We start from the raw sequence: 26,532 nt of genomic DNA, 5'->3' as shown, positions 1-26,532 counted from the left end.
GCTGCTGTCCACTTGAAAATACTCTATCGGCATCTACAGCTGAGGCTATCGCTGCTGTCCACTTGAAAATACTCTATCGGCATCTACAGCTGAGGCTCTGCTTAGAGGAATGGAAGTTCTTGAAAAATTAGGATGTAGGAAAGTGATCATAGAATCGGATTCGCTAGAACTCATACAGGCTTGCAACATACCTATTGAGATTTGGAGTCCTTACTCAGCGCAGTAGGTGTTCTTTCAGCACTGCCCAAGTGGCACACAATTTGGACAAATTTGCTGATGAGACAAAGCAAACTTTTAGTTGGGACGGAGATCCCCCGAATTCAGTGGTCAAATAGGTGAGCTTTTGTTTACTTTATTTCCTACTTCAAAGAATTGCTAGTACTGCGAGGAGTTCAAGTCTTTAAATAGGTGTTCTTTTTTTTTATCGATTACAGTTTTCTGTTGATGCCTGAATTTTTGCATCAATAAAAGCTCCCCTGCTTTTGTAATATACTTAACAAGACAAGTGAACTTGATAGACTTGGCTTTATGAATGCAAATGATTAATCCCTTTTGTCAACCATGATGAATTCCATGGCCATGATAATTTGTTTTTGCTGTTCTCACTGTAAATCCATTTTTGTTGTCAGGAAGTGAACCATGGGGTCATCTGCCTCGAAGCAAGATTGCAACACTGCAATGCAGCTGTGCAAGGGTCAGCTGAAACACATTCAACAAGCTATTGATGCAAGGTTTGCCCTTTCGGCGGCTCAGCTGTCATACGAGCAATCTCTCCGCAATGTCGTGTAGAATCACATCACGAGGGTGTTCTGGAGGAGTCTCCTCGCTCTTTTGTGCTTTACCATCCCCATTGCCAGCTGCAGACAGTGCTAACACTCCAGCACGACGAGTACCCCGGCGTTCTGATGTTAGTCGCTTGAGGTCAGCGCCTCAGCGGTAAGCACATCCTTGACAGTGACATTCAGCCCGAGCAATGCTAGCTTCGTCAAAGAAGGGCAGCCCTACTTCCTTTCCACCACCTCTTCATCGGAGGTTTGCTCCTCGTGGGATTTCTTTGATCCAAATGTTGCATCCCATGTCTTAGATGATAGCCAGAGCATTTGCATCAGAAATTTGGAGGATTGTATCCATGGAGATGAAAAGGATTCAGCTTCGTCGATCGGCAACACAAGTCCAGCAGTTCAGATGCAAGAACAACTGGGAACATATGGAAGTAAAGAAGTCCATGACAATTTAAATTTTCATAAGTTGAATCACACTGATTTTAGTAAAATTGAGATTGCTGATGTGCATTTACCAAATTTAAACATAGAGAAAGGACCTGATCAAGTTCAGAAACAGTGTGTAGAGGGGCAGAACCCTAACAGTATTAGCAATAATAGAGAAAATGAAGCCCACCATGTAGACAAGGTTAATGTACCCAAAGGATCATGCAGTGAAGATGACAAGGGCAGTTCCATCACTAGCAGATCAAAAGATTTTCTGTCCGATGTGAAAGAACTCCTCGAAACAGGCTTTCGCCCCGCTACCACATCGTTTTCGATGTGAAAGAACTTGATCGCCAATTTACAAGGGCAGCTGAGTCTTGCCATGAGGTGTCGAGGATGCTTGAGACAAGGAAGATTCGACTTAGCGTTTCTTCCCAGATAACAGGTGATGACAATATTTTTTAGTGACACTGAAATCCTACAGTTCTACTTGCTTAATATTGGTGCTAATTATTCCAGGGAAACCATCAGGTGCATTTTCTCTGTCTGCATCATTGATCTGTTGTAGTGCTGGAAATGTAGCATCCCATGGTTTACTTTCTCTTCATATCAAATACAGTAATTTGTGAAGTGTGGCGTATTTTGTTGTACTCTAAATACTAAATAGTAACAGACTCATGTAGATCAGTGGATGGTTATTTAACTCAAACTGTTTTAATGCAGAATCAGAGCAGCATGTCACAAAAGTGATTACTTGGAATCACTCGCTTTCATCACGATCAAGCTCATCTAACAATCCATTCATTTCAGCTCAAAAGGAGGGAGATGACCCTCCAGATAGTTGCAGCGATTTCGTTGAACAGTTCTGTATGATTTCAGGAAGCCATGCACCCTCTTATATAGACTCTATGCTTGGGAAAGAAAGATTTATGATGAGTTAAAAGTGAGATAACATATGTTGTTCAACAGATGTTTATATATGGAATTAACTACATTGGAAATGGTACTTTTGCAGTGTCAGTACAGAACCATGAGATTGGGCTTGTCCTGTGTTTTATATTTCACCTGTAGTATAGAGTTGACCGAACTTTTTTTTATGGCATCTATCTGATTATACAATGACCTTTTCGTAGGTGTTACCACTACTTTCAGTAATTTCTGAAGCTTTCATGCATACAGCTGAGTCGTAATAACGCTGCAAATGTATGTTTAGAAATTTTGTTTTTGTGTGTACACTATCATGTGGCACATGTTGGTCTTCTAGAAAGGAAACCATACATGTCATCAAAACTAATCACACCATTGCAGTGGGGTAAAACCAATATATTTTTGCTAGTGAGCTGTTGGGAAATTTCAGGACTTAGATATAGTCTCACTTGTCTTATGATGTCTATTTCTTTTGTAATATTTTATCTGGAGCTCAAGTTGTGTATATAAATAAAAGTATGTTCCTGCAACTCACTCACACGAAAAAGGTTACTTGGAGATGCTCTTCATACGGATGAGCTATGATCATTCCTAGGGGATCTTTGTGTATTGAACCATTGTCACCATGAATGTTATATGTCTGAGGCGCAATGTATGTGTACACGTATTCCTCCCAAAATGTGAATTGAAGGGCCTTCGGCCGAACTTCATTAAGAGAGAAAAATGAGAGTTTTGTACAGAAAAGCCAACTAAATGGCTACGATCGGCTGAGGTAGCCGACAGGAAAGAAAAACAACAAAAAGACATCCACTGTCTCTACTGCAACACAAACAAAAACAAGGCTTAAAAAGCCATAATGCAACCTGCGGCCCTCCAGGCTCTGATATCTTCTATGATGAGCTCAAACATGTGAACCACTCCATTGATTTCCTGCTGAAAGGTGAGACCATTTCGTTCTTTCCAGAGCCTCCAGTGCACAAGAATGGAGATGGTATCGAAATTATTCCTCCCAAAAATTAATAGAGGAACCCATACTTTTCGGCGGTCGACTCGTAGTAAAATGAAATGGGTAATTGCAGTAAAGATAATTTTAACATAAGAATTACAATATATTCTAGCAGTGGCGGAGCCACGTCTTAGTTGTGTAGTCAATTGACTATACAGTTTTTGGCAATACAAGCTTCAAGTAGGCAATAAGAAAAATTAAGAAATACATACAACTACATGTATTCGACTACACAAGTTTCAACTGACTACACAATATTGATGTTCTGGCTCGGCCACTGTATTTTAGTATCTATCTACTAGCGAACTAGCTCATTTATTCTCTCGTTACATAGTTTATTTTACTTTATATGTTATGATTTTGTGCATTAAATTGCTGAAAAATTGTAACACATATTTGTAATAATAGGTCATTTTCTTTCCAAATGTACATTTCCATTCACAAGTAATTGTCCAAAAAAAAATTGTCTCCGTCAATAGTTTAATTTGTTTTGGTCTTTTATTCAGAGTTTTTTCGGTTTTAGGAGATAACTATATTTTGTCGGTTGCTGTTTGCTTTGTGTTTGTCATTGCATTATTTTGCACCCATGCATGTTGTCGGCAAGTGGGCCAATGCTAGCGTGTGCAGTATTAGGCTTATGTACTCACTGTAGATCTAAGCAGTTTGATTGTTAGCGCTAAGAAAAAGCAACTCGGCGGTTATTTACAGGCCAAACAAAAAGCTACAAATGTTAATTGTAATTTAGGACCAGGGGTGTTAACCTCCTTTTCGAAAAAATGTAATTTAGGATGGGCTAAAAAATAAAAATCACCTAAATTTTACATGAAAGTAGGATCTGTAAGTGTGATAAAGTGTCATGAAGGATGAACAACTTATACGGGTTGAACGTAGGCAGCTCACAGTGAAAAAAATGGATGATGCATAGGGGGGCTGATGAGTTGGACAGGAGCTAAGAGGGCAACTAGGCATTGTATTGTTGAAGAGAAGTATTGTGGCCTGATGGTGCCAGCACCTTGTGGGAGGGGAGGTTCGTCAACTGAGGGGAGGACTGTGGGTGACAAGGGAGGCAATGGGCGAGAGAACTAAAGGGTTATTATTTATTTGCAAAATGAGGATGTTTAATATGTGGTTTAGGATCTTAAACCAAATGTTCTTCTCCCGGGCCGCTCGCCCAAGGGCGGCTCCGGAGGCGACTCTCCTTCTCGTCAGCGGCATATCGAGATCCCGCACGTTGCCGCTGCCGCCGCCTGCTCTCGGGACGTTCGTGCGCGAGGGATGCTGCCGGCGGTGGCGGCCACGCATGGCTGTCGAAGACGGCGGGCGGGGATGGCGCGGCCCGTCAATTTCCCTTCGCGCGGGGTTCCTTCTGGGTGGCGCAGGTGGAGACATGGCGGCGGCCGGCGGGCGGTGGTGGTGGCGCTCGCCGTGTGCGACGCTCGCCGGCGCGCGGAGAAGGCAAAGGCAACATTCGCGATGGTGGGCCGGCGGCGGCGCGATCCACGGAGGCGCCTGCCCCGATCCATCCGTGCGTGGGACGATCCGGGGCCATCCCTAGGGCTCGATCTGGGCCTGTAGGGGTTGGAGCGCTCCTTCCGTGCGCCGGAAGCCGGCCGGCGGCGAGGGGGCTGCTGGTCCGGCCGCATAAAGGTGGCTGTCCTACGATTCCAATTCACGCGAAGATGTTGATCCGCCGGTTGCGTGTCTTCAATGATCTGGCTAGACAGTCGTGTTTCGGAAGGCTCCGCCAGCGAACACCAAATGGACGACAAGCCTGGAGATTGCTGGATCGGGTGGAATTCGGTCGTGCGGATCCATGTTTTTCTCTGGCCGTTCAGTTTCAGAGGGAGCGCTTCGAAGCTCTGCTAGCCACTAATATCTTGGAGCACGTTTTCGTTCAATGATGCTGGCGAAGAATGATATGAAAGTCGAGATCTGAGGACTAGCTATGGTGGTTCGAGTCTGGGTGGTGATGAGGAGTTGGCTTGGTGATTCGTGACTTGAAGCGGCGGTATGCAAGTGGGGGCGACTACACAAGAGAAGTTCAAAGTCTTACCTCTCTGGTCGAAAATCCAAGGTCTAGCCTTAATTGGTTGTGCCTGGCAATGTTCTTGTTAAAGGAATTGTTTTGAGAGTGAGGATTTTCTTTAGGGTGAAAACCTAAGATCTATGAACGGGAGACGATGGTGTTTGTGCATTGTTTCCTTCTTGGAGGCGTCGCTTTTGGAGAAGTTGAACTTCTGGTGCTGTCTTGGTGGTGTTAGTGCCATTGTTTCAAAGAATAAATTGTTGTAGCGAGACTTTTCTTTTCTGTAATTCTTCTTTATTTCGGGATGTGTGCATCCGTAGTGCCGCTAGGGCAATGCTTTGTTGCAGGGGTCGGATGTAATTAGTATCTCCGTGATATTAATCTATACTCTTTATCGGAAAAAAATTGTCGTGTTCAAAATATCTGTCCTAAGATTAATATGTGTATTGCCTATTGAATGCATAAATTTCTTGAAATAACCTCCCGTGGGCATCTTGATGTTTTCAGATTACAAAGTATCTCAGAGCATCTCCACCGGCGGTCCCTAAATAGTCGCCGGCAGTGGCGCCGACACTGCTGTATGGGGTCGCCGACAGCGCATCCTCCGTTTGGGACGCTGTTCCCACACCGGCGCCTCCAAATGGCGGCCCCCAATTTTTTTCTTTTTACAATATTTTGAAACAATATACCAATCACATTGTATTCATACAATCACACAAATAAAATAAAATTATTCATACAATCAATCAAATAAATAGTACTTAAATTATTCATACAATCAATCAAACAAATAGTACTTAGATTATTCATACAACCCAACAAACAAATAGTACATAAATTACTCATACATGCAAACAAATAGAAATAAAATCATGCATTGTTGGCGGCTCCTCTCCTCGCCCGCCTTCAGTTGTGCATGGACATCTGCATCTCGAATTTCATTGTGCATATGAAGAACAACGGCAAATTCTTGGGTTACATGCTCTACCTCAGTGAGTGGCCCTTGATAATCAAATGGTTGATCATCCTGCATAGGTGTGTCGCGCTCGCTCTCAATGATCATGTTGTGCATGATCACACAGGCGTTCATCACCTCCCACATCTGAGCCTCGGACCAAGTGAGAGCAGGGTACCTGGCAATGGCGAAACGCTGCTGAAGCACCCCAAAAGCACGCTCAACATCATTGCATGCTGCTTCCTGGCATGTTGCAAAATAGGCTTCCATCTCGTTTGATGGAGAGGGAATTGTCTTCACAAATGTAGCATACGTTGGGTAGATACCGTCAGCTAGATAGTACCCCTTGATGTATGCGTGGCTGTTTACCTCAAAGTTCACGGCAGGAGCTTGTCCCTCAGCTAGCCTGGCAAACACCGGAGAGCGCTGCAACACGTTGATATCACTGTTTGTTCCTGCCATGCCAAAAATGCATTCCAAATCCAAAGCTCATGGTCTATCACCGCCTCAAGAATGACAATGCACTCACCAGTATGCCCCTTGTAGATCCCCTGCCAAGCAAAAGGGCAATTCTTCCAGCCCCAATGCATACAGTCAGTGCTTCCGAGCATCCCAGGAAACCCTCTTGCTGCGTTCTTTTGCAGGATCCGAGCTGTATCATCTTCTCTTGGTGCTCTCAAATAGTCTTTAGCAAACACAGCTATGACGGCTCGGCAGAACCTGTAGAGAGTCTCTGTACATGTCGACTCTGCCATCCGTAGGTAGTCATTGACTGCATCTGGAGGAGCTCTGTATGCAAGACAGCGCATTGCAGCAGTGCACTTCTGAATTGAGGTGAAGCCCCACAAACCTATGCAATCTTGATTGGCCATGAAGTACTTGTCGTATTCCCTGACGTCGTGGATAATCTTCAAGAACAGCTCCTTGTTCATCCTAAACCGGCGCCAAAATTCCTTCGGCGAATGAGTCGCGTCGTCGTTGAAGTAGTCGGCGTCAAGCAGCATTGCGCCGGCTTGACGATGTCGGTTGATGTTCCTCCTCTTGCCTGGCTTTGAGCCGTCGTACCGAGGCACGACTAAGAAAGGCTGGCGAACGCGCATCATGTTCTTCAGAATTAGCTGTTGTTGTTGCCGCCGAATAGCCTGAGCAATTTGCTCCTCCGTGAACAGCTACACCATCATCTCGTCGTTGCTATCCATCGCGGCAATCCGACGAAAACCTCGCGGGCGGGACGGTTGTGCCACGGTGGCGGCGAGCTCTGTTCCGGGCGAAACAACGGCCGCCGGTCGAGGGTGTGGCGGACGTGTTGATGGACGGCGGTTCCTCGACAGACGGTGGTGTCTATTGCAAGCAGGGGGCGCGACGATGACGGTGGCGATCTAGAGGGGTGGGAGTCTGCTCGGGCGTGGGTAGGAGGTGGGAAATCAGTGTGTCTGGCTGCCAGGCGAAGCCCACACTCGTTTTCAGACGTGCCGCGAGGCGCCGACGCGCCCGATTCGCGTCCTTGGCGAAGGGGCCGGCACGGGATTGCCGGTGATTCTATTATGCTCGAAAATTGGCCTGCGCCGTTTGGGGCGCTCCTGTGCGAGCCAATTTTCGCTGCCGGCTCCCGAAACGCTATCGGGACTGCTATGGGGGGCCGGTGGAGATGCTCTTACTACTTTCAAAAGTTTTCAGGTACTTGTGTTATTCGCAATGTTCCTATGTAAGTGCACATGGTATTTTCTGTCTGATTTGCTACTCTCTGACCTAACTGCTTGTATGGTGCTATGATTTGCAGAATAGTGAATCAATCAAGCAGACATTCGACAAAAAATGTGCTCAGTTAAGCCATCAGTTTGCAAAGGATGGGAATACCAGGGCAATTTGACAGAATCCGGGCTACTATCAGAGAGCTGTATTCGTGACTCATGGTAGGTATTGAAGTACTATACTCAAATTCAAAAATATTGAGAAGTTGCGAAATGAAGAGTTGCAGCCTGAACTTCTAGAACTTCTGCAAGGGTAAGGGAGGTGGTGTTTTGGCACATAATTAGTGCATATACATGTATAAAAAATGTCAAAAAAATGCATAAAAATAGAATTTAAAAATGTCAAAAAATTCCGAGATAAAATTTTACGTGTACATGTAGACAATTATGTTCGTACATAACTTTTTGGGGAAAACGAACATTTTATGTGGCCTGTGTAGAAAAAGACAAGAAATGTCTCGTGAATAGTCATGTTCGATCATGAAAATTTGTCTTTTTTTATACTAGCCATAAAAAAATGTTCTTTTCTGATAACTTGTGTACGAACATAGAATGTCTATATGTACATGCACAATTTTATTTTAGAATTTTTTGATATTTTGAAGTATGTTTTCACACAATGAATTCATATGCACCCATGAGCCGAAATAAATATCCGAAGGGTAAGCCTTTATTTGCTTCGTAGTGCTATGTACAACACATGCAAGGACCCCAAGAACTTGTTGGATAATTAGGCAGAATTTCCATGATTAATTCCAGAATATAAAACATGATGACAGCAACTACTAACATGTGAAACTCGAACATACTAGATGCATTAATCAACATGAGTAGCAGCAGCGCAAACGATAAAGCATCCATCGCTAAACAGATCGAGATATGTCGCACGTACCGATCTGGTGGAGGTGGCGGTGGAGGTGTAGCAGAAGATGTCGCAGCAGTAACGTTGTTGACGACGGGGACGACGGGTCGAAGTAGACGGCGTTGAAGACGACGGTAGGCAGCACCGCCCGACTTGGACGGAAGGCGACCCGTGATGAAGAGCTTGAGCAGTCGCGCAGAACGCTTCCCAAAAACCTAATTCGCCCTCTCCCGTACAGGATCACAAGGACGAGCGGTTCCGGAGACCTGCTCTCCCGTTCGCCGATGCACGTCGGCTCACGGGATGGAGTAGGCTACGATGGCGGCGCAAGCAGAGAGAGGTGGAAACCCTAACTCGTGTATTAGATGTTTTTCTGCGGTAGCCAGGCAGGAGATTATATAGGCTCGGGAAACCCTAGGCAACGTGGGCCACGCCCACGTCGCACGAACGTTTCGAGTCGGTTACAGATAGCCCACGATCCGGGAGCGACCCGAACCGACTAACCACTCACCACGAGCGCGGCGCTCGTCGTGACGTGACGTGTCATGTCGAGTCGAGTCGAGTCGAGTCGAGACGAGACGAGCGAGCGAGGAGGAGGAGGAGCGCGCGTGTAGCACTCCTATTCTTACTCACTTACTAGTGGTGGAACAACCCACCTTATAAGGTGGTCTAACTTCCTCCCAACTTTCCATGTGGGACTAAACTTCCCACTTCTTGCCACTCCCTAGTGAGCTGCCACCAACTTGGGCTCAAACTCACAAGGCTGCCACTATGTGGGCTTTGAGATTTATAGGAAAAACTGAAATCTAATTTGGGCCACTAAAAGTGGGCCCAATATTTCGACAATCCCCCACCAGATCTCAAATCCCCATTTAGAGATTTACCAATACTCGCTGCTTGTTTATATACCAGTGTTTCAGCGGAGACTGTTAAGTTGAACTTCCACCTAGAACCTTAAGCTACATCCACTCACACTTGAACAATGGACTAAGCCTTGAATTGCAAGTTTTGCGTGAACAGGGTTTCACTCAAAGTCATGACCATTACATGGCTGCCAGTAGCCTACCCCGCGGGTGAAGCATATGCGTCATATTTCATGGTCTCTTCATGAGTTTACTAGAGATCACCCAAATCTCATAGATTGCGACGTTTAACAATCGGACTCATATAGGTGTGTTATTTCAAGAATGCTCTGTAGGACAGCACCTTTGCTAAAATAGCCAACATAAACACATTAAGGCTTGTTGCCAACCTGCCTTACAGCAATTGAGAGTTGTGCATCTTCACATAGAGAGGGTTACATAATACTCTCCTCAATTAAACCACTAGTTTGTTCTTCCCAGGTCCTAATTCACGGGATCTCCGATCACAAAGGTTGGGTTACCACTATGGCATAACATCAACGGGTCTCAAACCCATCTCCCTCGATGCACTTTCTATCACATTACGTGATAGTCCCTTTGTAAAGGGATCTGCCAGGTTTTTGTCTGTTTGAATATATGTAACAGTTATTACTCCGGAGTTTCGCAATTTCCTGACAGACTTCAAACGTCTCTTGACGTGTCTTGATGACTTCGCGTTATCCTTAGAATTGTTCACTTTGATAATTACAGTTTGATTGTCACAATTCAAAAGGATTGCCGGAACAGGTTTTTCAACCACAGGCAAGTCCATCAAGAGCTCACGCAACCATTCTGATTCAACAGTGGTTGTGTCTAAAGCAGTTAGTTCTGCTTCCATAGTTGACCTCGTCAATATGGTTTGCTTGCAAGATCTCCATGATACTGCGCCACCTCCAAAGGTAAATACATACCCACTTGTGGCGTACAGATCAGCTACATCTGAGATCCAATTCGAATCACTATATCCTTCAAGCACAGCTGGGTGCCCTGAATAGTGAATCCCATAACTCATTGTACCACATAGGTAGCGCATGACCCTATCAAGTGCATGCCAATGATCAGTACCCGGGTTTGACATGAACCTACTCAACTTGCTAACAGCAAAAGAGATGTCGGGTCTAGTCGCACTCGCTAAGTACATGAGTGAGCCAACGATCTGAGAATATCTCAATTGATCTATGGCAATCCTCCGGTTCTTGCGTAGTGTCACACTGGGATCATAAGGTGTTGAAGAAGGCTTGCTATCAATATAGCCGAACTGGCTCAAGATCTTCTCAACATAATGGGATTGCGTTAGAGTAATCCCACTCTCGTTCTTAATCAGCTTGATGTTCAGAATCACATCAGCTTCTCCCAGATCTTTCATATCAAAACTCTTTGACAAGAAAGACTTGACCTCGTGTATTACTTTCATGTTTGTACCAAAGATCAGAATATCATCCACATACAAACATAGTATAACACCTTCGCCCCCACCATGGCGATAGTAAACGCACTTGTCAGCCTCATTGACAACAAAGCCTACAGAAGTTAAAGTTCATCAAACTTCTCATGCCATTGCTTAGGTGCTTGTTTCAGGCCATATAAAGATTTCAGCAACTTGCACACCTTTCTTTCTTCACCTTTTACTACAAACCCATCAGGCTGATCCATATAGATTTCCTCTTCCAACTCTCCATTAAGGAAAGCTGTCTTTATGTCCATTTGATGAACGATAAGACCATAGGAGGCAGCCATGGATAATAGTACTCGAATGGTGGTAAGTCTAGCGACAGGTGAATAGGTGTCGAAGTAATCTTCGCCTTCTCTCTGTGTGTAGCCTTTCGCTACAAGCCGCGCCTTGTACTTTTCAATAGTACCATCAGGTCTTAGCTTCTTCTTGAACACCCATTTGCAGCCTACAGGCTTGCATCCATGGGGTCGTTCTGACAACTCCCAAGTTCCATTAGAAAGAATCGAGTCCATCTCATTATGGACAGCTTCTTTCCAGTCATCTGCATCTGGAGATGCATATGCCTCTGCAATGGACGTGGGAGTATCATCCACAAGGTACACAATGAAATCATCACCAAAGGATTTTTCAATCCTTCGTCTCTTACTCCGTTTAGGAGCTTCATTGTCATCCTTCTCAGTAACATTCTCATGTGATTGTTCAAAATACTCATTAGATGTACTAGACTCAGGAATTATCTCAGTAGAAATTCTAGCAATGCTATGCATATCTTTCATAGGAAACATATTCTCAAAAAATGTTGCATCACGAGATTCCATAATAGTATCAACATGCATATCAGGTACCTCGGATTGAACTACTAAAAATCTATATCCTACACTCCGAGGAGCATAACCTAGAAAGATGCAATCCACTGTCTTTGGTCCAAGTTTGCGCTTCTTAGTAATTGGAATATTGACTTTCGCCAAACATCCCCATGTGCGCAAATATGAAAGTGATGGTTTTCTCCCAGCCCACTCCTCGTAAGGGGTTTTATCTTTATTCTTGTTAGGAACTCTGTTCAGGACATGACATGAAGTCAACAAAGCCTCCCCCCACCATGCCTTTGATAAACCAGCAGTGGCTAACATGGAATTCACCAAGTCAGTCAGCGTGCGGTTTTTCCTCTCGGCAACCCCGTTTGATTGGGGTGAATAGGGAGGCGTCCTCTCATGAATAATGCCATGTTCCTCACAGAATTCATCAAAGATTTTAGGAAAATATTCACCACCACGATCCGACCTAAGACGCTTGATCTTTCTCTCTAGTTGATTTTCAACTTCGGCTTTATAAATTTTAAAGTAGTCTAAAGCTTCATCTTTAGTTCGCAACAAATAAACATAGAAAAATCTAGTCGCATCATCAATCAATGTCATGAAATATCTCTTTCCTCCTTTTGTCAACACACCATTCATCTCGCATAGATCAGAATGTATGAGTTCTAGAGGTGCCAAGTTTCTCTCCTCGGCCGCCTTGTGAGGCTTCCGAGGTTGCTTTGATTGCACACAACTATGGCACTTAGAACCTTTGGCAATGGTGAAATTCGGAATTAAACTTAAACTGGATAGCCAAGACATTAAACCAAAATTAATGTGACATAAACGAGAATGCCAAACACTGGTATCATCACTAACATTGCCACAAATATGGTTCACAGACTTATTACTGAAATCAGAAAGCGAAAAGCGGAACAAGCCTCCGCACTCATAGCCTTTACCAATAAATTGTCCAAACTTGGAAACAACTACTTTATTCGACTCTAAAACAACCTTAAACCCATCTCTGCATAGAAGGGAGCCGCTAACGAGATTCTTGTTCATAGTAGGGACATGCTGCACGTTCCTCAGCTGCACGATCTTCCCCGAAGTGAACTTCAGATCTACCGTGCCAACACCACGAACAGAAGCATGTGACCCATTCCCCATCAAGACGGAAGAATCCCGGGCGACCTGGTAAGAAGTGAACATGGATATGTCAGCACACACATGAACATTAGCACCTGTATCAATCCACCAACATGGAGATTGAAATACCGAAAGAACAGTAAAGAGATTACCGTACCCATCAGCATTGCTAGCGGTCACCGTGTTGACTTGCCTCCCCTTTTTCTTGCGGTCTGCCCTCTCTGGACAGTCCTTAGAAAAGTGGCCAGCCTCTCCACAGGTAAAGCAGCTCAGATCTGCTTTGTTTATCATCTTCTTCTTCTTGAAGGTTGTAATCTTCATAGGCTTATTGAAGAAGGGCTTGTTATTCCCTTTGTTCTTGCTGTAGGGTTTCTTCTGCACCATGTTGGCGCTAGACTGACCCTCTCCTTTCTCAGTATTATCCTTAGCCCGAGCTTTCTCCTCAACATCAAGAGACGCTATCAGATTTTCAACTGATATCTCCTGTCTCTTGTGTTTGAGAGTTGTGGCAAAGTTCCTCCATGAAGGAGGCAACTTAGCAATGATGCATCCAGCCACAAACTTGTCAGGTAAGACACACTTAAGGAGTTCGAGCTCTTTCACAATGCACTGTATCTCATGAGCTTGTTCGACTACAGAACGGTTGTTTACCATCCTGATGTCATGGAAACTCTCCATGATGTACAGTTCACTGCCTGCATCGGTTGCACCGAATTTAGCATTCAGTGCATCCCAGAGCTCTTTACCATCTGTTATGTGCATGTACACATCACACAGACGATCAGCAAGAATACTCAGAACGCATCCGACGAAGAGAGTATTGTTTTCCTTGAACTTGTTCTGATCTTGGTCAGATATAGTTCCTTCAGGTAAACCATCACTAACTTCGAACACTTTCAGATGAGTAAGCCAGAGCGTGGCCTTAACTTGCCACCTCTTAAAGTGCACACCGGTAAACTTATCCGGCCTCAGTGCATCAGCAAAACCAGCCATTGTTAACTCAGGAAATTGCCTACAATTAGGTTTTTGGATTGTTGGATAATTAGGCAGAATTTCCATGATTAATTCCAGAATATAAAACATGATGACAGCAACTACTAACATGTGAAACTCGAACATACTAGATGCATTAATCAACATGAGTAGCAGCAGCGCAAACGATAAAGCATCCATCGCTAAACAGATCGAGATATGTCGCACGTACCGATCTGGTGGAGGTGGCGGTGGAGGTGTAGCAGAAGATGTCGCAGCAGTAACGTTGTTGATGACAACGTTGTTGACGACGGGGACGACGGGTCGAAGTAGACGGCGTTGAAGACGACGGTAGGCTGCACCGCCCGACTTGGACGGAAGGCGACCCGTGATGAAGAGCTTGAGCAGTCGCGCAGAGCGCTTCCCAAAAACCTAATTCGCCCTCTCCCGTACAGGATCACAAGGACGAGCGGTTCCGGAGACCTGCTCTCCCGTTCGCCGATGCACGTCGGCTCACGGGATGGAGTAGGCTACGATGGCGGCGCAAGCAGAGAGAGGTGGAAACCCTAACTCGTGTATTAGATGTTTTTCTGCGGTAGCCAGGCAGGAGATTATATAGGCTCGGGAAACCCTAGGCAACGTGGGCCACGCCCACGTCGCACGAACGTTTCGAGTCGGTTACAGATAGCCCACGATCCGGGAGCGACCCGAACCGACTAACTGCGACGCGTCCGTCTAGGACTCTGTTCGTTTTCCTGAGCTGCAAAAAGTAAGGAAAGTCTCGGCTCGAGGCTCAATCCACTCACCACGAGCGCGGCGCGCGTCGTGACGTGTTGTGTCGAGTCGAGTCGAGACGAGACGAGCGAGCGAGGAGGAGGAGGAGCGCGCGTGTAGCACTCCTATTCTTACGCACTTACTAGTGGTGGAACAACCCACCTTATAAGGTGGTCTAACTTCCTCCCAACTTTCCATGTGGGACTAAACTTCCCACCTCTTGCCACTCCCTAGTGAGCTGCCACCAACTTGGGCTCAAACTCACAAGGCTGCCACTATGTGGGCTTTGAGATTTATAGGAAAAACTGAAATCTAATTTGGGCCACTAAAAGTGTTGGATAATTAGGCAGAATTTCCATGATTAATTCCAGAATATAAAACATGATGACAGCAACTACTAACATGTGAAACTCGAACATACTAGATGCATTAATCAACATGAGTAGCAGCAGCGCAAACGATAAAGCATCCATCGCTAAACAGATCGAGATATGTCGCACGTACCGATCTGGTGGAGGTGGCGGTGGAGGTGTAGCAGAAGATGTCGCAGCAGTAACGTTGTTGATGACAACATTGTTGATGACGGGGACGACGGGTCGAAGTAGACGGCGTTGAAGACGACGGTAGGCAGCACCGCCCGACTTGGACGGAAGGCGACCCGTGATGAAGAGCTTGAGCAGTCGCGCAGAGCGCTTCCCAAAAACCTAATTCGCCCTCTCCCGTACAGGATCGCAAGGACGAGCGGTTCCGGAGACCTGCTCTCCCGTTCGCCGATGCACGTCGGCTCACGGGATGGAGTAGGCTACGATGGCGGCGCAAGCAGAGAGAGGTGGAAACCCTAACTCGTGTATTAGATGTTTTTCTGCGCTAGCCAGGCAGGAGATTATATAGGCTCGGGAAACCCTAGGCAACGTGGGCCACGCCCACGTCGCACGAACGTTTCGAGTCGGTTACAGATAGCCCACGATCCGGGAGCGACCCGAACCGACTAACTGCGACGCGTCCGTCTAGGACTCTGTTCGTTTTCCTGAGCTGCAAAAGGTAAGGAAAGTCTCGGCTCGAGGCTCAATCCACTCACCACGAGCGCGGCGTGCGTCGTGACGTGTCGTGTCGAGTCGAGTCGAGTCGAGACGAGACGAGCGAGCGAGGAGGAGGAGGAGCGCGCGTGTAGCACTCCTATTCTTACGCACTTACTAGTGGTGGAACAACCCACCTTATAAGGTGGTCTAACTTCCTCCCAACTTTCCATGTGGGACTAAACTTCCCACCTCTTGCCACTCCCTAGTGAGCTGCCACCAACTTGGGCTCAAACTCACAAGGCTGCTACTATGTGGGCTTTGAGATTTATAGGAAAAACTGAAATCTAATTTGGGCCACTAAAAGTGGGCCCAATATTTCGACAATCCCCCACCAGATCTCAAATCCCCATTTAGAGATTTACCAATACTCGCTGCTTGTTTATATACCAGTGTTTCAGCGGAGACTGTTAAGTTGAACTTCCGCCTAGAACATTAAGCTACATCCACTCACACTTGAACAATTGACTAAGCCTTGAATTGCAAGTTTTGCGTGAACAGGGTTTCACTCAAAGTCATGACCAGTACATGGCTGCCAGTAGCCTACCCCGCGGGTGAAGCATATGCGTCACACTTCATGGTCTCTTCATGAGTTTACTAGAGATCACCCAAATCTCATAGATTGCGACGTTTAACAATCGGACTCATATAGGTGTGTTATTTCAAGAATGCTCTGTAGGACAGCACCTTTGCTAAAATAGCCAACATAAACACATTAAGGCTTGTTGCCAACCTGCCTTACAGCAATTGAGAGTTGTGCATCTTCACATAGAGAGGGTTACATAATACTCTCCTCAATTAAACCACTAGTTTGTTCTTCCCAGGTCCTAATTCACGGGATCTCCGATCACAAAGGTTGGGTTACCACTATGGCATAACATCAACGGGTCTCAAACCCATCTCCCTCGATGCACTTTCTATCACATTACGTGATAGTCCCTTTGTAAAGGGATCTGCTAGGTTTTTGTCTGTTTGAATATATGTAACAGTTATTACTCCGGAGTTTCGCAATTTCTGTGAGACTTCAAACGTCTCTTGACGTGTCTTGATGACTTCGCGTTATCCTTAGAATTGTTCACTTTGACAATTACAGTTTGATTGTCACAATTCAAAAGGATTGCCGGAACAGGTTTTTCAACCACAGGCAAGTCCATCAAGAGCTCACGCAACCATTCTGATTCAACAGTGGTTGTGTCTAAAGCAGTTAGTTCTGCTTCCATAGTTGACCTCGTCAATATGGTTTGCTTGCAAGATCTCCATGATACTGCGCCACCTCCAAAGGTAAATACATACCCACTTGTGGCGTACAGATCAGCTACATCTGAGATCCAATTCGAATCACTATATCCTTCAAGCACAGCTGGGTGCCCTGAATAGTGAATCCCATAACTCATTGTACCACATAGGTAGCGCATGACCCTATCAAGTGCATGCCAATGATCAGTACCCGGGTTTGACATGAACCTACTCAACTTGCTAACAGCAAAAGAGATGTCGGGTCTAGTCGCGCTCGCTAAGTACATGAGTGAGCCAACGATCTGAGAATATCTCAATTGATCTATGGCAATCCTCCGGTTCTTGCGTAGTGTCACACTGGGATCATAAGGTGTTGAAGAAGGCTTGCTATCAATATAGCCGAACCGGCTCAAGATCTTCTCAACATAATGGGATTGCGTTAGAGTAATCCCACTCTCGTTCTTAATCAGCTTGATGTTCAGAATCACATCAGCTTCTCCCAGATCTTTCATATCAAAACTCTTTGACAAGAAAGACTTGACCTCGTGTATTACTTTCATGTTTGTACCAAAGATCAGAATATCATCCACATACAAACATAGTATAACACCTTCGCCCCCACCATGGCGATAGTAAACGCACTTGTCAGCCTCATTGACAACAAAGCCTACAGAAGTTAAAGTTCTGTCAAACTTCTCATGCCATTGCTTAGGTGCTTGTTTCAGGCCATATAAAGATTTCAGCAACTTGCACACCTTTCTTTCTTCACCTTTTACTACAAACCCATCAGGCTGATCCATATAGATTTCCTCTTCCAACTCTCCATTAAGGAAAGCTGTCTTTACGTCCATTTGATGAACGATAAGACCATAGGAGGCAGCCATGGATAATAGTACTCGAATGGTGGTAAGTCTAGCGACAGGTGAATAGGTGTCGAAGTAATCTTCGCCTTCACTCGGGGTGGAGCCTTCCGCTACAAGCCGCGCCTAGTACTTTTCAATCGTCCCATCAGGTCTTAGCTTCTTCTTGAACCCCCATTTGCAGCCTACTGGGCTTGCATCCATGGGGTCGTTTCGACAACGCCCAAGTTCCATTAGAAAGAATCGAGTCCATCTCATTATGGACAGCTTCTTTCCAGTCATCTGCATCTGGAGATGCATATGCCTCTGCAATGGACGTGGGAGTATCATCCACAAGGTACACAATGAAATCATCACCAAAGGATTTTTCAATCCTTCGTCTCTTACTCCGTTTAGGAGCTTCATTGTCATCCTTCTCAGTAACATTCTCATGTGATTGTTCAAAATACTCATTAGATGTACTAGACTCAGGAATTATCTCAGTAGAAATTCTAGCAATGCTATGCATATCTTTCATAGGAAACATATTCTCGAAAAATGTTGCATCACGAGATTCCATAATAGTATCAACATGCATATCAGGTACCTCGGATTGAACTACTAAAAATCTATATCCTACACTCCGAGGAGCATAACCTAGAAAGATGCAATCCACTGTCTTTGGTCCAAGTTTGCGCTTCTTAGTAATTGGAATATTGACTTTCGCCAAACATCCCCATGTGCGCAAATATGAAAGTGATGGTTTTCTCCCAGCCCACTCCTCGTAAGGGGTTTTATCTTTATTCTTGTTAGGAACTCGCTCAGACATGACATGAAGTCAACAAAGCCTCCCCCCACCATGCCTTTGATAAACCAGCAGTGGCTAACATGGAATTCACCAAGTCAGTCAGCGTGCGGTTTTTCCTCTCGGCAACCCCGTTTGATTGGGGTGAATAGGGAGGCGTCCTCTCATGAATAATGCCATGTTCCTCACAGAATTCATCAAAGATTTTAGGAAAATATTCACCACCACGATCCGACCTAAGACGCTTGATCTTTCTCTCTAGTTGATTTTCAACTTCGGCTTTATAAATTTTAAAGTAGTCTAAAGCTTCATCTTTAGTTCGCAACAAATAAACATAGAAAAATCTAGTCGCATCATCAATCAATGTCATGAAATATCTCTTTCCTCCTTTTGTCAACACACCATTCATCTCGCATAGATCAGAATGTATGAGTTCTAGAGGTGCCAAGTTTCTCTCCTCGGCCGCCTTGTGAGGCTTCCGAGGTTGCTTTGATTGCACACAACTATGGCACTTAGAACCTTTGGCAATGGTGAAATTCGGAATTAAACTTAAACTGGATAGCCAAGATATTAAACCAAAATTAATGTGACATAAACGAGAATGCCAAACACTGGTATCATCACTAACATTGCCACAAATATGGTTCACAGACTTATTACTGAAATCAGAAAGCGAAAAGCGGAACAAGCCTCCGCACTCATAGCCTTTACCAATAAATTGTCCAAACTTGGAAACAACTACTTTATTCGACTCTAAAACAACCTTAAACCCATCTCGCATAGAAGGGAGCCGCTAACGAGATTCTTGTTCATAGTAGGGACATGCCGCACGTTCCTCACCGCACGATCTTCCCGAAGTGAACTTCAGATCTACCGTGCCAACACCACGAACGTAAGCATGTGACCCATTCCCCATCAAGACGGAAGAATCCCGGGCGACCTGGTAAGAAGTGAACATGGATATGTCAAGACACACATGAACATTAGCACCTGTATCAATCCACCAACATGGAGATTGAAATACCGAAAGAACAAGAAAGAGATTACCGTACCCATCAGCATTGCTAGCGGTCACCGTGTTGACTTGCCTCCCCTTTTTCTTGCGGTCTGCCCTCTCTGGACAGTCCTTAGAAAAGTGGCCAGCCTCTCCACAGGTAAAGCAGCTCAGATCTGCTTTGTTTATCATCTTCTTCTTCTTGAAGGTTGTAGTCTTCATAGGCTTATTGAAGAAGGGCTTGTTATTCCCTTTGTTCTTGTTGTAGGGTTTCTTCTGCACCATGTTGGCGCTAGACTGACCCTCTCCTTTCTCAGTATTATCCTTAGCCCGAGCTTTCTCCTCAACATCAAGAGACGCTATCAGATTTTCAACTGATATCTCCTGTCTCTTGTGTTTGAGAGTTGTGGCAAAGTTCCTCCATGAAGGGGGCAACTTAGCAATGATGCATCCAGCCACAAACTTGTCAGGTAAGACACACTTAAGGAGTTCGAGCTCTTTCGCAATGCACTGTATCTCATGAGCTTGTTCGACTACAGAACGGTTGTTTACCATCCTGATGTCATGGAAACTCTCCATGATGTACAGTTCACTGCCTGCATCGGTTGCACCGAATTTAGCATTCGATGCATCCCGTGAGCTCTTTACCATCTGTTATGTGCATGTACACATCACACGTACGATCAGCAAGAATACTCGTAACGCATCCGACGAAGAGAGTATTGTTTTCCTTGAACTTGTTCTGATCTTGGTCAGATATAGTTCCTTCAGGTAAACCATCACTAACTTCGAACACTTTCAGATGAGTAAGCCAGAGCGTGGCCTTAACTTGCCACCTCTTAAAGTGCACACCGGTAAACTTATCCGGCCTCAGTGCATCAGCAAAACCAGCCATTGTTAACTCAGGAAATTGCCTACAATTAGGTTTTTGGATTGTTGGATAATTAGGCAGAATTTCCATGATTAATTCCAGAATATAAAACATGATGACAGCAACTACTAACATGTGAAACTCGAACATACTAGATGCATTAATCAACATGAGTAGCAGCAGCGCAAACGATAAAGCATCCATCGCTAAACAGATCGAGATATGTCGCACGTACCGATCTGGTGGAGGTGGCGGTGGAGGTGTAGCAGAAGATGTCGCAGCAGTAACGTTGTTGATGACAACGTTGTTGACGACGGGGACGACGGGTCGAAGTAGACGGCGTTGAAGACGACGGTAGGCAGCACCGCCCGACTTGGACGGAAGGCGACCCGTGATGAAGAGCTTGAGCAGTCGCGCAGAGCGCTTCCCAAAAACCTAATTCGCCCTCTCCCGTACAGGATCGCAAGGACGAGCGGTTCCGGAGACCTGCTCTCCCGTTCGCCGATGCACGTCAGCTCACGGGATGGAGTAGGCTACGATGGCGGCGCAAGCAGAGAGAGGTGGAAACCCTAACTCGTGTATTAGATGTTTTTCTGCGGTAGCCAGGCAGGAGATTATATAGGCTCGGGAAACCCTAGGCAACGTGGGCCACGCCGTCGGTTACAGATAGCCCACGATCCGGGAGCGACCCGAACCGACTAACTGCGACGCGTCCGTCTAGGACTCTGTTCGTTTTCCTGAGCTGCAAAAAGTAAGGAAAGTCTCGGCTCGAGGCTCAATCCACTCACCACGAGCGCGGCGCGCGTCGTGACGAGTCGAGACGAGCGAGCGAGGAGGAGGAGGAGCGCGTGTGTAGCACTCCTATTCTTACGCACTTACTAGTGGTGGAACAACCCACCTTATAAGGTGGTCTAACTTCCTCCCAACTTTCCATGTGGGACTAAACTTCCCACCTCTTGCCACTTCCTAGTGAGCTGCCACCAACTTGGGCTCAAACTCACAAGGCTGCCACTATGTGGGCTTTGAGATTTATAGGAAAAACTGAAATCTAATTTGGGCCACTAAAAGTGGGCCCAATATTTCGACAATTGTGGGCCCAATATTTCGACAGAACTATTCTCAAAACTGTGTTTGCACGTGCTGCAGTTAAATAATGTAATCATTTTCATGGGACATTCGTATATTAAGCAGAGATTGAAGATGCTGGCTAAAATATTCATCATTTCCCTTATATGCAAGCTCTGACATTTAATGTAGGCATCATACTTATTATCGTGCATGAAACAATGACAGGCAGACACGTATGTGGAGAATGATGCAGGAAGTTCACCAACTGCAGCATACCATCATCTCTCAGGCAGATGCAAAGATCTCATCTATATCTCCTTCATGCTGAGTCGCAGAAACTTACCTTGATGAACCTTAGGTTTCGCTTTCTCCAGTTTGGCAAGCTCGGTTAATGCTTACAGAGACTATGTGGGTGGTCTCCACTCCTGGCTGCAGAAGTGTGTGGTGCAACCACGAGATTGCTCACGGCAAAGAAGGCTGACCTGTTAGGATGATCTCCTCCGGTCTGTGCACAGTTTTTTCTTTTATAATTATACGGAGGCATTTTTTTAACATTTTTTAGGTCAGTTTTTTTGACTAATTTTGTAAAGTTTTCTCCTACTTAAACTGAACCAACAAGATGTTTGTTTTAGGAAATATAAAAGTAACAGAATTGCTTCTGCAAAGTATAAAGTTTAATTAATTTTATTCATTTTTTCCGCCGCAAATAGTTAAAAAGTGTTCTTTAAATTTAAAAGAGCAAAAGTAACGATGTTTATTCAAAGAGCATGATTAAAATGATGATGACAATTATGTTCCTGTTATTTTCCAACCAACATTGTTAATAGCATGATCATGATTTGTGTTTGCTTATATGCTTTTATTTTTATGTTCTGCCCAACGGTGATATAGAATCAGTTGCGTAAACAGTTGTATGTCTTAATTTTGACCAACGTTGAATTAATGCATGTAATTGTTGTTATGATCTCACTTCTTTGTGGTTTTGTGAAGGAGGGACTATTTGATGGGATGCATCAAGGATGTTCCAACCCTCCGAGGTGATAACTACACTGAATGGAGAAAGAAGGTCGACTTGGCTTTCATCTACGCTGAGGTAGACTGGGTCATCGACACCCTGCAGCCAATCAAACCAAAAGAGCTAGTCAGAGATGACAAAGATGATGATGCTGCATGGGAGAAAAAGAAGAGAGATCATGCTCCATTGGAGATGACATATACCCTCGATAACAAAAAGTGGCTCACCGCCAACAAAAAATGCACGGCTTTTATAAAGAATACAATTGAGCATGCTATTGTGCGCTCAATTGCAGAGTGTGACTCCGTCGAGGAGTACCTTGAAAAGATAAAGAGACAGTTCATTGGTTATTCAAAGATTTATGTTGTCTAGGTGCTGAAGCAACTCGTGATAAAAGTACACTGGAGGTGGAGATGGCATAAGAGAGAGCATATCCTGAGGATGAGCAACATGGCTGCTAACCTAAAGCCCATGGATGCTGATCTGGAGCTCAAGACTGCACTCCTGGTTCATCTGGTTATGGCTTCACTGCCAAGTCAGTTTGACACTTTTATTGTTAACTACAACATGCAGCCAGAGCGGTGAGATATAGAAAAGACAATAGCCATGTGTGTGCAAGAGGAGGACATACTCAAATCCTCACATGGAGGTTCTTTGAACTATGTGAAGGACAACAACAAAAAAGACTACAATCAAAGCAACCAGGGTTCTCCTTCAAAGTCATATGGAAAAGCTCACATGCAACATCAGCATCGGCAGAAGTCTCTCCCAGTGGATAAAGAAGACTAGGTATTACAAGAAAGATTGCCCTGCCTGGCTAAAGTCAATAATGGAAAAAATGGTAACGACATAGCTTCCTTCGTAAATGAATCCTTGTATACATAGTTTTCAAAATCTACTTGGTGAATTGACTCAGGTGCAACCTTTTATGTTGTAAATTCTTTACAAGGATTTTATTCGACGTGGACTATGCAAAGAAGCGAAAGATGCATTGAAGTTGCAAATCGAGTTCAAGCAGACGTTGAAGCTGTTGGTGACTGATACGTCCAAAACGTATCTACTTTCCCGAACACTTTTGCTATTGTTTTGCCTCTAATTTATGTGTTTTGGATGCAACTAACACGGACTAACGCTGTTTTCAGCAGAACTGCTCTGGTGTCTCGTTTTTGTGCAGAAATCCAACTTTCGGGAAAAACCTCGGAATTTATGCAGAAGGCCCTATTTTCCCAGGAAACTAACGGAGCCAGAAGGGCAATTGAAGTGGAGGCCCGAGGGCCCCACACCATAGGGCGGCGCGGCCCAGGGGGGCCCGCGCGGCCCTGTGGTGTGGCCCCCTCGGCCGGCCTCCGACGCCCTCCTTCGGACTATTTATCGGCCTCGACCTAAAAACGCACAGAGAGAAGTCGAAGTCGCCAGAAACCCTCCAGAACGCCGCCACATCGCGAAACTCCATCGCGGGAGCCAGAAGTCTCCGTTCTGGCACTCCGCCGGGACGGGGAATTGGAGGAGATCATCACCGCCATCACCGCCAACGCCTCTACATCAACCAGCCATGTTTCCCCCATCCATGTGTGAGTAATTCCCCCGCTGTAGGCCGAAGGGGATGGTAGGGATTGGATGAGATTGGTCATGTAATAGCATAAGATTGTTAGGGCATAGTGCCTAGTGTCCGTTATTGGTACTTTGATGATATTGTTGCAACTTGTTATGCTTAATGCTTGTCACTAGGGCCCGAGTGCCATGATCTCAGATCTGAACATGTTATTGTTTCATCAAGATAATCATTGTTTATGGTCTTACCTATAAGTTGTATACACATGTCGCTGTCCGGATCCGATGGCCCCGAAGTGATAGAAATCGGGACAACCGGAGGGAATGGTGGCGATGTGAGGATCACATGTGTTCACGGAGTGTTAATGCTTTGCTCCGGTACTCTATTAAAAGGAGTACCTTAATATCCAGTAGTTTCCCTTGAGGCCCGGCTGCCACCGGCTGGTAGGACAAAAGATGTTGTGCAAGTTTCTCATTGCGAGCACGCACGACTATATATGGAACACATGCCTATTGATTGCTTTGTACTTGGACACCGTTTTATTATTATCTGCAAATGCCCTGCTATGATTGTTACATGAGTTTCTCTCATCCATGCAACGCCCGTCATCCGTCCCCGTGCCTACAGTATTTTAATCCTGCTGTTTACTAAAATCACTACTGCTGTCTCGTTACTCTTTCTGTTATTTCACTACTGCTATCGCTATAAACCCGTTACTATCGATAAACCCTTGCGAGCAAGTCTGTTTCCAGTGCAATCGAATTGACAACTCCGTTGTTAAGGCTTCCAAGTGTTCTTTGTCTCCCCTTGTGTCGAATCAATAAATTGGGTTTTACTTCCTCGAAGACTGTTGCGATCCCCTATACTTGTGGGTCATCAAGACTATTTTCTCGGCGCTCGTTGCCGGGGAGCATAGCTTTATTTGGAAGTTCACTTGGATTAATATTGTTCGCTGCAAATTCTCCATCATGGGTAAACCTCGCGATACTAAGATCGCCATATTACCATCCACTACAAGAAAAGGTACAATTCTGAATACCTCTGCTGCTCTTGATTCACCATCTGTGATTGATAAACTTGTTTCACCGCCACATGCTTCGCATGCGGGTACATCTGCTGAATCTGAACACTCTCATAATATTGATAATGTTTCTGCTGTGCTTGATGATAGTGGTTCATTGGGATCTTTTCTAGATGCTACAATTGCTAGGTCTAGACAAATTGAAAATACTGAAACTCCTAATGCTACTACACCTGTTAGTTCACCCGAACTTGGTTATTTTAGTGATGATCCTGAGGAAGATTATGTGGAGCTTAATGATGATTTTATTGAAAAATGCAATGCTACTACTGATGCAAGAAAAATTAAAAAGTTGCTTGCAGAACATGCTGTTAGATATAAACTGTCTCCTGATCCTAAGTTTGCCACATCTCCTATAAACATTAGGGATAAAGATTATGATTTTTCTCTTGATCTATCTCATATAGCTATTGTTGAGAAAACACCCTTTTGTGGTACTGAAAAAGAAAGTGCTGTTGAACACATGACTGAGCTATCTACTCTTAGTAGCTTGTTTTCTGATGATGTTAAGATGCGTACTTACTTTGTTGCTAAAATATTTCCATTCTCATTAAAGGATGACGCTAAAACTTGGTATAATAATTTGCCACCTAATTCTATTAAAAGTCCGAAAGAATTGCTTGATGTTTTCTTTCGCAAATACTTTCCTGCTAGTGCTCAACATATTGCTTTGCAGAGAATTTATAATTTTAATCAGGGAGATGAAGAGAAATTGCCTGAGGCTTGGTCGAGATTCTGCTCTCTTATTAGAGCTCGACCTGAGCATGATCTGGAAAAGCATGATTTACTTGATATATTTTATAGTGGACTAACCATTGAGTCTAGGGCATACCTGGATAGTTGTGCTGGTTGTGTTTTCAGAAAAGAACTCCGACATTTACGCTGAAGAATTATTGGCTAAGATAAGCCGGAATCATGATGAATGGACTACGCCTGAACCGACTCCAACTCCAATATTGAAGAAGAGGGGTTTAATTAAATTGAATGATGAAGATATGAGGGAAGCCAAGAAGTCTCTCAAGGAGAAAGGTATTAAATCTGAAGATGTGAAGAATCTACCTCCTATTGAAGATATATGTGAGATAATTCCCCCTTCATCCATGATTGAGGTAAACTCCCTTCAACGCTTTACTAGGGAAGATATTCCGTATTCGAAACCTCCTGCACAATGCTTAGATGAGTTTGATAATTATATTGTTAAGCAAGAAAATTTTAA

The 26,532-nt window shown here is 44.7% G+C and overlaps 1 pseudogene; it reads left to right on the top strand.

Annotated features, from left to right (window-relative positions):
- Positions 1-639: 639 nt before the first annotated feature.
- LOC127303881 (uncharacterized) lies at positions 640-23,055 on the top strand (annotated as a pseudogene).
- Positions 23,056-26,532: the final 3,477 nt, after the last annotated feature.

This window comes from Lolium perenne, chromosome 5, assembly GCF_019359855.2.
Source record: "Lolium perenne isolate Kyuss_39 chromosome 5, Kyuss_2.0, whole genome shotgun sequence".
Lineage (NCBI taxonomy): Eukaryota > Viridiplantae > Streptophyta > Magnoliopsida > Poales > Poaceae > Lolium > Lolium perenne.
Note: the sequence above shows the minus strand (reverse complement) of the source record. Positions and strands in the feature narration are given on the sequence as shown.